Consider the following 15,214-nt stretch of genomic DNA (forward strand, 5'->3'; position numbering starts at 1 on the left):
GTGAAACCTTAAAGTCATTACTTTTATTAAAATAATAATTATTAATTGACATGGAACTTTATATGGTAGCATATTTATTTTGTGCACTGCTGGACTTGAGAGCAAGAATCTGCATATTGTTACTTCTTGTAAAGCACAAAATGAAAGCCTTTCTGGATGCATTTTTATGAAAAGGCTCACATTATTTTTCTGCAACACATTAGGAGCTACATATTTGCTTTTTAAATTCAAACAGATTCTGAATTGAATAAATGGTGTGCATCAGCAAATGCAACATCTTTTAGATCAAGAAAAAGGACAGATATATAATGGGGATGACAGTGACTTGCTATGTATTATAAATAAGTCTCCCGGTTTTATGGTATTTTTATTTTTTACATGTCCGCCTGTATTCAACTATATTCATTTTTTGGTCTTTTTATCTGTATTTACCCCCATTTACATTTCTTTAATGACATTTGTACTAGTATTTTTCCACATTTTTTCAAACCAAATGTTGGCATTTGCTCTTTAACTTTGAAGATGCAATTTAAAATATAATACGTATATGAGAATGCAAAGTAAACTGCTGAATCCCATTATGGTGGCAATGCTGAATAAACAACTGCCTACTCTTTACACGTGAAATCACCATGGAGAATACAATGGTCACAGGCTTTACTTTGCGATTCACCTTTAATGTTTCCTTAGGATGAGGTATAGATTAAGCAGCTGAAGTTCATAAATAGATGGCTTTCAGTTGCTAATTTAGTGCAAATTGTTCTGAAAGGACAAATCTTTAACAACCTTCAGATTGACAATGGTCACTTCAACCATGTATTCACCAATTCACTGCTGATTGGCAGATGAAGGGCAGCACGCTGTATGGGAGGACAGGTCTTTAGGACCCCCCTCCCCTACATTGCCCACCTGCGTGAGACTCATAACTCGTCGGCAGCCCCCCATGCACCTGGCCTGGGAGGCAGGGTGGATGCGGATCGACACCTGAGGCTGCACGGCCCGCAGTGTAGCATAACATAGACACCATTTTATAACATATCAAGACTCCATTTTGAGCACACTGAACCCAGGCCTCAGTAGAACAGCCTGCGTACAAACTCTGCAGCTCGGCCCCTACTTGACCGCGCACAGAGAGTCCTGCGCTTCCCCCCTTCCTCCATGGCAGATCCGCTGAAGGCACGTTCTCACAAGCAACTAGACGCGAACAAGTAACAGAACAAACACTGTATCATTTACCTTCCGCAGGACATCATTGCCCAAGGAATGACCTGGCTTGCAGTGAGGTCTGGGAAAGAACAAAAAGTCGTCCCTATCAAGTATACCCCGACCCTCATCTAAACCCCCTCACTTGTGATATATGGTGCTCATGACCCCCGGCCCCACTCTCCCAGATGAAGTGTTAACCATATAAACTCTCGAGCCTCCCAGTCTTATCCATGCAGCTAAAGGATGTGTGTTAAAAAGTGTTAAAACGGATAATGCAAGTCACTTGTATTAAAGCGAGGTGATCCCCGCTCACCCCTGAGACACCTCCATGGTCTATGGCCCAGTGCACGACCACTTGAAAATCTGCTTTGTACCCACTAATGTTTGCTGCTATTGTAAAAAGAGTAACAGAAAAGCAATATATAAAATGCTTGTGTATGATCTGATGAAATATGCTGTATTATATGAAAGCCACCCCGGGTATTGAGCTCGTTTTTACTATAATAAAAATGTTAGATTAACACATTGCTTTCTTGCTCCCAAGTATATAACCCAACCTGACACTACCTCACATTTGTTATATGTTCACCTTCCTCATGAATTGCAAGCATATGACTGACTAATGCTATGTAATGTATGTACCAATGAAAAACCTCCATTGTTATGAACCTAGTAATGTGAGCACATGGAAACGGCAGAAAATGTGTAATTCACCTGATGCCCCTAGCCCTAGCATCTGTCCTCTCTATTAGTCTTTGTGCAGCCCAGTGAATAGAGACCCGCACAAAGTTGCAAGGCCATCTCCCCCTCCACCCGCCAAGGCCCGCCGGGGCTCACTGGTGTTCGAGCAGCACAGCCTCACCTCCCCACATTCCTGCTGGACCCACCTCAAGTATTTACCTCCCCCATGTCAGAGGCCGCCATACAACCACTGTGTACTGCCATGGCTAGGCCAAATGAATTACGAGCCACCTGGTCCTAAATCCCGCCACCTTTGAGGTGCCTGTTATGTGTCCCCTCTGACCTAATGGTATTCCAGTTCACCCCGAATCCAACAGACCACAAAGACAGTTATCCGTCCTTGTGAAAAAATCCCACAGAGCCATCATTTACTACATCTAACGGGGCTAAATGATGAAGCGGCTTGACCCGTGCCCCCTGATAAAACACCTGAACCCATGAGACTGGACACTTTGTTAATGACAACTTTACGATAATGTATGGAGGAAGCCTCGTATAGCATACTTTTTTCCTCTGTCCCCACCCAGGTATTAGATTGATGTGTTAGAAGTTTTACATAACAACTTGGCATAGACAAGTGTGATGAATGAGTATGAATGGCCACAAGGGCAAGCTTCTAGAACCAAAGTGGTGAATCTCCGTGGACAGCCAGTGCCCTGGAGCCCCACCCAATCATGGAGCACCGAGCACCGAGCCTATGTACTACATAGTACCTTGATGTCGCCATCCAATCCCAACGACTATGTGGCCCCTATAGCTTAGCTCATGCATGACGTTTATTGGTAATATAACGATCTGTCTTTGCTATTGTCCCGGAGTTTGCAGAGTCCTTTGCATGCTCTAAATTGACTTAGATAAAAAAACCTTTTAACTTCACCCGCACTTGGTCGTGGTCTCATTCCCTCCTGGGGTGTGTCCTTTATTGCCTCTCATTGTGGGGGGCTTACTGCCTGATTTGGGGGGCGCTTACTTTCAACGTTACAAACCAGTGCAGAAAAAAAGGGTGAATTAAAAGTATGTGCCAAGCCATCAAGAAGCCCTGCCCAGAATACAGCTCTCCCTACAAAAAAAGTCACTTTCTTTGATTACAATTTCCAAGTTGCCAGTCTGCTCGTCCTGACTGACAGCATGCAAACACATGCTTTTCAATTTTGTATGGCTTTTAAACATAAATTCAAACCGGAAAGTGTAGAGGAGGTCCCAAGGATGGCCTGCACCCCTGCCCCCCAATTTCAGGTACCAGGAACGTACTCACCAACATATGTGATGTATGAGGAGCAAATGAACCAACAGAGAGCCGTGCTGGGACTCTGCCCAGTATACATCAGAAGAGCCATACCTGTTGAAGTGCTCATAACCAGACAGCACTGGGCAGCACAGTACCCTATCAGACGAAATGAAGAGTACCTACAGACGGTCCACGAAGAGACCCAACGAGCCTTAATGGAGGGCCAGTGGAAATGACACAAGGGCCTGGACTGACTCGCAAATGAATGAAAACGGCTATCAAGGAAGCACACCAGTGCGAGCAACTATGAAAATAGATGTAATGGAAAAGAGACGATGTAAACCATAAGGAAACATTGCAATGAGACAAGATGAGAGAACCAACCAGCTAACGCGTGTAAATATGCTTGGAACGCAAGAAGCTAAGACAACGATACTGCCTGCAATGCCTAGTAGAAGAATAGAGCGGCAAGCGCCAACCATACTTCTACCTCCATTAGGCACATTACACAAGTGTGACTCCATTTTGTTAAGCAGAAGTATGCCCAGGTGGCCAGAGGCCTACTAGGCCAGGTTTCAAATTCCAGCTGAAGCCAGAAAGGAGAGCAGAATTGAAACTCCACAAAGAGCAGCTCATGCCTGGGAAGTCGAGGTCAACCCAAGGAAAGGGGGAGAGCGGCAACACTGGAGAATCGAAGCTTCAGAGCATACCAGCCAGCCCTGTGAAGGTCAAGACAAGAGGGGCCCAGGCAGGTGGCAAGGCTAAAGGAGAAACAAATACACGAAAAGCTGGAAACTGAAGCAGATTCACGGTGAACAGACATGTGACCAGTCAGGCGCGAAGAATTACCAACGTCTGATGTCTACCAGATCCAAGGGTGCCATAACTTCTCCAGATAAGAGGCTACAGTTTCGAAGCCATACCCAGCCTACTAATTGACACATAGCTCTAAAGCCCTGATTGATGGAAGGGAGGCAGGGTGAATCTAGGGACACTAGGCACCTGGGTGTCCAGTCTGCATGCTGCTAATTAAAATAGAGATTTACGTCTAGGGGTGTAACCTGCCCAATCACAATGGACCAAGTTATCTAGGGTCCTATAGATAGTAGAACCAATGGGATGTCGTAGTTGTAGTGACGTCTATCATGCGTGATGTAGAGGGTTGGGCGTAGACGCCCACCCGAAAAGAGTTATCCAATCCGCATGCTCTGTTACCATATACAGATATAGCACCTATACTTAAGTTACCTTTCCTAACAAATTATATTGCATGACTAATTTGTAGAGTTAGACGTCAGTGATGACGAGTTTTGTGTATTAAAGTTGTTGTTCAACTGAAGTTCGAGGAAGTCTGAGCGAGACAGGCAATCGCATAGATGCTGATTTCCAATTGTTTCCCTGTTTGATGTACATGTCATTAAACAGACTTCCCTTTGCCAAATTACTGAGTCCTCTTTATTGAGTCATGTTGGAGTAAGTGGATCCTGCACCCCCATTCCTCACATGGTGCAGCTATCTTGTCTTAAAGGTACTAGTGGGTGAGCACTGACCTATTGGCCCGTCAGTGGATATCTTGTCCTCTTTTACACTTGGTAGCATGAGGATGGTTTCGGCCATCGATTATTGATTATTGATTATATAATTTTAAGACACCCATAGACCGACGGCACAAAGTAACTCTAGGCCTTTGGCAATATCACGAGTCCTTTCCGTGGACAATGATAGTATAAGTCCATAAAAAATCTGCAGTAGGTCTGAAGCAACTTTCCTTTCCAAGGATAACCCTTCTCGTTCCCACGGGCAGCCAATTGGACGAAAAGACCGCAAGAGGCTGAAGAGGGAAGGGCGGTGATCCCGAAGCTCCAGAGAGGAAAAAGATGCGATCGGTGAGTGAAACAATAAACTCGTTACTTTGGCAAATGTCTTGTAGGTATTGGGACAAATAAGGGAGAGGTAATGGAGGGTGGCAGAGAAAAAATAAATAGTCAAAAGTAGAGAAGACTGTATATATATAAGGGGTTAATGACTCGAGTATAAGAGAAAAACGTAAGGTTACCGGGGAGGTACACCCGAGAGAAAAACATAAAGTTACCGGGGGGGCACCCGAGAGAAAAACGTAAGGATTCGCCTTGTTCCTGCACTTTAATACAGCGGTCAGAAAAAACGTGAACCCAGAGCCCATATAATAGCGGACGATTAGGCTACGGTGACGATTAAAGACGGCACACATGGGGTTTGTTTAGACCCCATGGCGGGGTATTAACTAGAAGGCAGGTATATGTGTGTCCAGCTGGTGTCCATCTAGTCTGTCAAGTGTCTGTCTCATGTGTTCTGTTGTATGTCGAATGTAAGAAGAATTGTATCAGTGACTGTTTTCAATGAAATATTGGTTTTACGCGATTCCGTAAATGAGAGGGAATCGCCAATGGATTGTTATTCTTTAGGAAATTGGGAGTATACAATTTTGGCGGGTAAAGATTGGATTGGAGCTTGCGTATTTGGTGCACGCTCATACTATTCGAAGGATAAAAACTGCATAAATATTGTTGGTGACGAAATTGAGAATGGTGGAGGTTACCCCACTTGCGCATCTGTGCAAGCAACTACCTAAGCATGAACCTAAACTAAAAAAGTACAGCACACAATGGGTTAACGGTACCGCCCACAAGATGTTTATGCCTTGACCACAGAATGGGTCCCTATCTAAAGCCGTCTTACAACATATGATGACTTATCTACATGCCACATGACAGGCAAAAAATTAGAGAAACGCCTCGTAGTTCTGGAACTGTGGAAACTGTTTGAACAGACGAAGGAGGAAGAACCACTTGCAGACAGGATATTAAATGTATGTACGGAGGGGGGTGAGACGCCTACCGTGCCACCAGCCCCGCCTGAGACAGTCATTGAGGGAAGTAAGACAGAGGGACTCTACCCGCTAAGAGAACTTAAGGCAGCCACAGGGTATAGCAATCCCACATATGAGTCACCTACGTACAGTAGTGACGACAATAAGGGTAAGGAACAGGAAAACAATCTTGCCTCTGCGGTCCCAAGGGACAAGGAGAGACACGAAGATGAAAGGAAGGACCAGGCGCAGAGTTGTGCACCTCCTGATAAGGAGAGAGAGGGAAAGAAACGAAAGGGAAACAAAGGTAGAACTGATGAGATAACATTCGCAAAAAATGAAATGGATGGGATGACAGATATTGTTGAAACTAGATGGAAAAGGAAGTGATGATGTAAGACCGAGAGAGAGGTCTGATGAGACGCAAAGGAGAGAGAGAGAAAGCCCAGGCGACAAAGGAAACAGTTGAATGGACTGAGACAATGGAAAAGGGGTTTGCAGAACTCAAGGGGTAGATTTGTAAGGCCCCAGTTTTAGGAATTCCAAACTACGCAGAGGAATTCTACCTATTTTCACATACTGATGGCAATTTTATGACGGCAGTACTCGCTCAGCGAACCTCATTGGGGTATAAGCCCCTTGCGTATTACAGTGGGAGTCTGGACCCGGTTATGAGAGGCCAAAATCTCGCTGCCGCCGCATTTGCCATCGAAAAGGCATCATCCATAGTGATGGGGTGGTCCATGACTTTGTATGTCGAGCACTCATTATTTGCCATACTAGAAAAGGCGAAGGGAACGCTGACATCTCAGAGAGCATCCGCATATGAGGTGATCATCTCTAACCCGTCGATCAAAATAGTTTGATGTAAAACAGTAAACCCAGCTACGTTCATAGCTGAGCCAGTCACAGAGGGAGAACCTGTACATGACTGAGGAATTATATGATGAAATCCCCAGGGTAAAGGAAAATGCCCTGGCAGGTGGTGAGATCGTGTTCATTGATAGTTCATCAAGAATCATCAAGAGGATGGACAAAGATACACAGGCATGGCTGTTATGAAACACCAAGCGAATGGAGAATTTCAGGTACTCGTCAATGCGCGAATACCATCTCACTATTCAGCACAAGCTGCAGAACTTTTGGCACTGATACTCGCCATTGAGAGTCATGCAGACCAGGAAGTAACGGTGTACAGTGACTCCGCCTATATGACATCTACCGTGCACGCAGGCTTAGCACGCTGGAAAAGAAGGGGCTACCTCCGGGCGGACGGCACGCCAGTGCAACATGCAGCCTTGTTGGACATGTTGATAAAAGCACTACAGCTCCCAGTGGGCATAGCGGTCGTGAAATGCAGCGCCCACACCAAAGGGACAGATTCCGTGTCACATGGAAATCATGAAGCGTACACGGAAGCCAGGCTCATGGCATCCAAGAATGAAACAATCATGGACATGGAGGTGGCACATACCCATGAGAGTATGATGGTAGCACGAGCCACACAAGAGTCCTATAGCAACATGGGACAGACTCAGCTAATGGAGCTCCAAGGGGAGGCACCTCAGGAGGAGAAGAATCTATGGAAACGTTGAGGTTGTTCCTTAAACCCCTCTGACAGTTTGTGGAGCCAGGACAGCACTGGTAAACCGGTAATGCCTATCATCCTCCTGAAGATAGCATTGGAGCAATTACACTACCCTATACATATGTCAAAAGAAAACCTTGCTGCAACGCTCACAGAAGACTGGTTTACACCGAATTTAGCAGAGCATGTTGCATTTTTCATGGTGAACTGCATTATCTGCCAGCAATTCACCACTGGGCACACATTAAAGGTAATGAGAGGAGTTATCCCCCGGCACAACGGGCCATTCCAGCACTTGCACATCGACTATGTCGACATGATTCAAGTGTTCAATGGGTACAGGTATTTAATTGTGGTGGTATGTCCATTCTCTAGATGGATGGAAACAGGTCCCTGTACACACCCAGACTCTACCTGTGCTGCCAAATTTCTGGTGAGGGAAGTGTTCCCTAGATGGGGGGGGGGGGGTGAGATAATGAGGTCAGATAATGGGGCTCACTTTGTCAATTCAGTGTTCGAGCAAATCAGCTTGTTGCTTGGTATAAAGCACAAGTTCTCGTCGGCGTATCATCCGGAGGGGAATGACACATGTGAGAGGCTCAACAGCTTGGTAAAAGAGAGGATAGCCAAGTTGAAGCTCACATTAAAAAAGGGATGGCTGCACTGTCTACCACTGGCATTGTATGCACTTCGGAACCAACCCGGTTCTGACCATCATCTCACGCCGCATGAGATAGTCACAGGCAGAAAAATTGAGGATCCCTCTTACCCCCCGAGATAGAGTTAGATGTGATGCCCAGCCAACAAAAGAGGTATTGGGGACAGAGATGCAGGATTGCTTGAACTGTATGACATCCAGCATATCTGTCATTTTAGGCCAGCTGCAGCGACGGTGAAAAGGGTGCAGCACAGTACAAAATACAACAGGAAGTTCTGAAACAGGCACCGCATAAGGTTTATGCACGCCTCTCGTCTTCCCTGGTGATGCTGTACTTATAAGGAACTTCACAAGAAAGAGGTGGGACGAGCCACGATTTAATGACCCTTTCATTGTGGAGGACTGCACTCTGTCGGCCGTCAAGCTTCAAGGAAGGAGGGCGCAGCTCTTCCTAAATGACATTAAACCATACATAGGGGAGAGCCCTCTGACTGCATCCAACTGTGAAGAAACCACAGACAATGGGGAAGAACCTCAGCACGTGCAGACAAGACCTATGGCGAGGAAGAAGGACGCATGAGCAGCAACATCTAGGCAAAGGAACTCTGTTTAAGATTGTGGCGCTCAAAACTAGACAGTTTCTTGAGAAAAGAAAAATGAGAAAGATGATAAAGGACAAAAAACAGACACTCTGTGCATCCTAGTTGCAGGGTAAAGAGAAGCGTATCCGAATCCACAGTGACGTTGATAACACAAACTTTTGAATCAAATCACACAAAGCATTGTAAAAACTAAGACTCTGATAAACTACAAATAAGACATTTCTGAGAACTTGACACAGTATCCGAAAGCAACCAGCATCAAGACGTTGTTCACAGATCTAATGGTAGCTCCCAGCAGAAATCTCACGTGGGATGTGCTCACCTACTTCCAGCTGATGGTGATATCATATCCGTCACTCATAGGGAGAGAAACCAATGTCACAGATTTTATTGAGGACCCTGCCAACAAGAAGGTAATCTGGCAACTACAGACCGTCATCGCGGAGGCTCTCGCCGAGCTACCCGAGCACAGTGAAGAGGAGACAAATGCTTCCACCACAGGTAGACATTGATGAACTCACCTTTACACTGTTCTTCCAAATAATCGAGAAATACCCGGCACTTGTCGGAAGAACCACGGACACACGCACTTTCATCAGAGACCCAAGAAACCTAGCACAATTGAACCAGCTGTGGACTAAACTTAATTACCTGGTGACAATCCACGCAACAGGAACGTGCAGAGACTGTTCGAGTCAAAAGAAGAGATTGTGATCAGGACCCAGCAAAACTGCACAAATGTCCCTATTGCCCGAGGACACCCAGCTGGCCCATAATGTCCTATTCAGACTAGTCACAGACTATCCGGAAATGGTGGGAAGGCCTGCAGATGTTGATGTCATCACCTTCTTTAGAGATCCAGCCAATATCCCACATATGGGCACACTCCTCGACGGAAAAATGCTCCAGGTAGAGCTGTCCACTTTCCAGCGAGAATACTTAAGGAGATTCCAGTGAGACTTTCTGCCTTGGGACAGATCGAAGAGATAGAGGCACAATTCATCATCTTTTTTGCCGAGGGACATATCGTGAAGAGCAGAAACGAGAACTACACCATCTGATTTTTCTTTTGCTTTATTTTTTTCTTCTATTTTTCTCATTTTTTATTCTTATTTTTCCATGTTTACTTTTATTTTTATTTTTGATTTTATTTTTTACGACATTTTATTTTTGTGTGATTTTTAGCAGTCCCATCTTTACATTCCTTTGCATTGAATAGGTTCCAGCAGTTCCTTAGGACCCAAGCAAATTCGAGGACTGCACCAGGATCTTACCTTTTGTAGATATGCATAATGAATGTGACGTGCCAAAGATGCTAGCCTAACCTTTTTCCATAGTCTTGCAAAAGAACTGTACGATATATCCAGAGACTACCGTGATCACTTGCAAGAGGGGGGACACTTGAGAAGCACTCGTCACTTTAGAAATTCACAAACTTTTGAGCAACGAAATCAGAGTAATAAAAGAATTAAATGCAGAAAATAGACTTATGTTTGACATGGGGGCCCCGAACAGTAACTTGGTTTTACCACCAGCAGAGGGGCGCCCCGGCTTCCCTGGAAGAAAATGCTGCAAATGATCTTATAGATCTATTATGTGTATATGCATAGTAATGATCATTGTGTTTCTGTCATTGACCATCAGAACTGCATTTTGTATCGGTGCACAAAGTACCCCAATTTCAGTGCACCCACCAGATAATGAATGCCTGGGTCCCACAAAAGCACCTATACCCTATATAGTTATCCCAGTTCCAAGGAAAACTGATGGTAAAGTTAACAAACTAAAATTAAATGCAATTAGCAGTGACACATATACACTCAAGGTGATGAATAAAGAGAAAAGCTGGAGACAGGGTCAGCACGGAATGAATGAAAACATGGCAATGACCACTACACGCGCACACACACTGAATGCACACGAGCAGGGGAATGTGTCAATGGCTGCAGAACCTCGAACAATGGCAACAGAAAATAAGAGATTGCCTACCGAACAACCAGTTCCAGAAAATAGTGGAAGCAACCAAGAGGAGCCAAGTGAGAAACCAAAGAGAGAGGGCATCGCAAAATCCTTCAAAAGAACAGAAGTAGCCACAAAGGAACTCACAGTGAAAACACAAATGCTAATGGATCATCTGTTCCCATTCATAGTCAGAGCTAAGAAACTACACAAGCAACTGAAAACTAGAACTACAGAGATTATAACAGCAAGCACACCGGCTCTAATGCAAGAAACGAGCACCAGGCCTACGACACAGCAAGACGTTGGGAAGCCAGTGAGTCAATGGTGGCTAGAGAACATCTATTAAAGATTACAAAAGGAAAGGAAAAGAAATGCAAAACCTTCTCCTACCACATCAATACAGGTAATGAAACCCGCCCCTCTAACAAGCATGACCAAGCATGACCAAGAATCCTCCAGCAAGAAAGAGTCATATAGACGCATTTAGAGATGTGGTTATAGCTAACTACAAAAGGACATTGAGGATCAAGAGAAACCACATGAAGACAACAATGAACTCAATGATTACCTGGACACCACAGCCCATCTCGGAAACAACATATGGTATCAGCACATGAAGGAAGTAGTACGAAGACAATCAGAAGGAGAATGCTTTGTCTGCCTGCTCCTACCGTACAGCATGGGAAAATCCAAGATCTTCGTGGCTGTAGAAATTGATGCCCCCATAGCACACTGTATATCACACGTAGCAATGTGCAACACCAGAGGACAATTTATGGGAAGAGACGGTTCACTGATATAGGCCACTGAATAGGACTACCCAGATGAAGATGGCTATGTCCAGGACATTAAAACAAGAAACAGGGCGCACACCTGGAATCACGTGATCAGATACGAGAACCCTAGCGTCAAAGAATCAGGAATAAGATGGGAAATTAACCTGAGACTGAACGTTCAAGGAAAAAACGCAGAAGAGGCTCAAATTTGGAAGACAGGGCCAAATGCAGATCTGGGGGACAGTAGTTTTCCCTGGTGGATGGGAAGAAGGAGTAGTAATATGCCGAGCATGGATGGTCCATGGAGCCTGCAAGGAAGCAATAGAAAACTCTCAAAAACTGTACAAACCCCTATGGCCAAAGCTAGTAAAGTTACTAACATGGGTCGAAGATAGAGGGGGACCCCTGCAGATATTGCCACTGGAGAGCCCAAAACTATGCTTCAGAAACAATGGCACAAGGAAGATGGGAGAGAATCTAAACTGCTGACAAATCTTTGAAGCCCCAGGAATGACGCGAGGGACCTCAGTAATTATGGACCATTACTGGGCGTGTGGATCCAAAGCATACATAAGGTTGCTTATACATTGGGGAGGCATATGCACACTAGTGATCCCGAAAAATGACAGTTTCCCGAGGGCAGATGCTCATCTAAGAAAAAGGAGATCTGCGGAACTGGTATCCAGGATGAAGAGAGAGAATTACTTTTCTACCAAATCAGAAGAAGCATTCCAGGCAATCCCATGCGAGCACAGACTTTTTAGCCTCACCTCAACAGTATTCACAACACTACTCCTGCCCCACGTCCAAGTTGGTGTACATACGAAATGGTTGCAGATAACCAGATGGGAGTTATTGCAGACCATCAACTCTACTATATAAAGAACTAAGAGCAATCCGACTGATGACCCTCCAGAACAGATATGTACTAGACATGATCACAGCAATGGATGGAGGTGTTTGCGCGAAAATCAGAAAATCGTGTTAGACATTTATACCATCGCACGATGAAGGAAAAATGGAACCCTGACAGAAGCCATAGAGATGTTGATAAACCTAAAGAACCAGATGATTGATGAAAGTGATGAGGTGGACAACGACAGCTGGTTTGGAGCCCTATTCTCATGGGTCCCACAATGGATGGCGGATATATTCAAGTTTCTGGGAGCCTTACTAGCAATGGTACTGCGAGGATGCTGTGTTATGAAGATAATCATCACACAGTGCCAGAAAACTGCAAAGAAAGCCATTGGGATGGAAATCATGGTCGATGTCGAACCAGGATGGAAGCCCAGAGATTTGACTGATGAAGAAATAAGAGACTTTGTGAAGGCTAGTGAATTTGCACCAGAGGGAACAAAGTTTACATATCCCAGGAAACGAAGAAAGTATGAAGGGAAATGGATCGACTGCAGCCCAAATGGACAATGCCAGCTAATGACATGGAATAAAGATGAACATGTAAAAAGCGCAGGAAGTTTGAAGGGTGTGATAAAAATATGGACTCCAAAGATGCACACATTCACACCATCATGTACAAACCCTGAAGACGATGAACAGGACACTGAAGAAACTAAGGAAATATATACAAAAGAGGAAGCAGAAGTGGTCGATGAACTAACCAGAGGGGGGAGTGTAGATGAGGTCCCAAGCATGGCCTGCTCCCCTGCCCCCCAATTCCTGGTATCAGGAATGTACTCACCAACGTATGTGACGTATGAGGAGCAAAGAACCAACAGAGAGCCGCGCTGGGACTCTGCCCAGTATAAATCAGAAGAGCCATACCTGTTGAAGCACCCATACCCAGACAGCCCTGGGCAGCACGGTACCCTATCAGACAGCCGTACCAGCCGCTGAAACGAAATGAAGAGTACCTACAGACGGTCCACAAAGAGACCCAAAGAGCCTTAATGGAGGGCCAGTGGAAATGACAAAAGGGCCTGGACAGACTCGCAAATGAACGAAAATGGCTATCAAGGATAGGACGCCAGAACGAGCAGCTATGAAAATAGATGTAATGGACACAGGAAAGAGACGATATTAAACCATAAGGAAACATTGCAATGAGACAAGATGAAAGTAACCAACCAGCTAACGCGTGTAAATAGGCTTGGACTGCAAGAAGCTAAGACAACGATACTGCCTGCAATGCTTAGTAGAAGAATAGAGCGGCAAGCGTCAACCATACATCTACCTCAATTAGGCACATTATACAAGTGTGACTCCATTTTGTTAAGCAGAAGTATGCCCAGGCGGACAGAGGCCTAGTAGGCCAGGTTTCATATTCCAGTTAAAGCCAGAAAGGAGAGCAGAATCAAAACTCCACAAAGAGCAGCTCATGCCTGGGAAGTCGAGGTCAACCCAAGGAAAGGGGGAGAGTGGCAACGCTGGAGAATCAAAGCTTCAGAGCATACCAGCCAGCCCCGTGAAGGTCAAGATAAGAGGGGCCCAGGCAGGTGGCAAGTTCTAAAGGAGAATAAAATACACAAAAAGCTGGAAACTGAAGCAGATTCACAGTGAACAGACATGTGACCAGTCAGGCGCGAAGAATTACCAACATCTGATGTCACCCAGATCCAAGGGTGCCATAACTTCTCCAGATAAGAGACTACAGTTTCGAGGCCATACCCAGACAACTAACTCACACATAGCTCTAAAGCCCTGATTGATGGAAGGGGGGACAGGGTGAATCTTGGGACACTAGGCACCTGGGTGTGCAATCTGTATGCTGCTAATTAAAATAGAGATTTAAATCTAGGGGTGTAACCTGCTCAATCACAATGGACCAAGTTATCTAGCGTCCTATCGATAGTAGAACCAATGGGACGTCGTAGTTGTAGCGACGTCTATCACGCGTGATGTAGAGGGTTGGGCGTAGACGGCCACCCGATAAGAGTTATCCAATCCGCATGCTCTGTTGCATATACAGATATAGCACCTATACTTAAGTTACCTTACCTAACCAATTATTTTGCATGACGAATTTGTAGAGTTAGACTTCAGTGATGACGAGTTTTGTGTATTAAAGTTGCTGTTCAACTGAAGTTCGGGGAAGTCGGCGCGAGATAGGCGATCGCATAGATGCTGATTTCCAATTCTTTCCCTATTTGATTTTAATGTCATTAAACAGACTTCCCTTTGCCAAGTCCTCTTTAATTAGTCGTGTTGGAGTAAGTGAATCCTGCACCCCCATTCATCACATGGTGCAGCTATCTTTTCTTAAAGGTACTAGAAACAGCATTACAGTTTTTTCCTCTGGATTAAACCCAATTTTGGATGTGCAATGCGAAGTAAAAACATTTTAACTTGCCTAAACCATGGCAACTACTTTGAATCCATCCCAGCTGTAACACATTTTAATAGCAATCTGTGGTTGACGTCTTCTGATGAAGGCCATGTATTAATCGACAACAAAACCCGTTTCAGGACGACAATCTGAGCAGCTATAGTAATTAATAAAAATAATAACAACAATAATAATAATCTAGCATTTATATAGTGCTACAAACTCTCAGGCATCTGAGCCCTGCTTATTATTACCCACAGTGTGTGGTGCTCATTTATCAACCTCGGAAGGATGAAAGGCTGAGTTTGGCCCTGCCGGG

Source organism: Ambystoma mexicanum, chromosome 5p (genome assembly GCF_040938575.1).
Source record: "Ambystoma mexicanum isolate Mex_15411 chromosome 5p, UKY_AmexF1_1, whole genome shotgun sequence".
NCBI lineage: Eukaryota > Metazoa > Chordata > Amphibia > Caudata > Ambystomatidae > Ambystoma > Ambystoma mexicanum.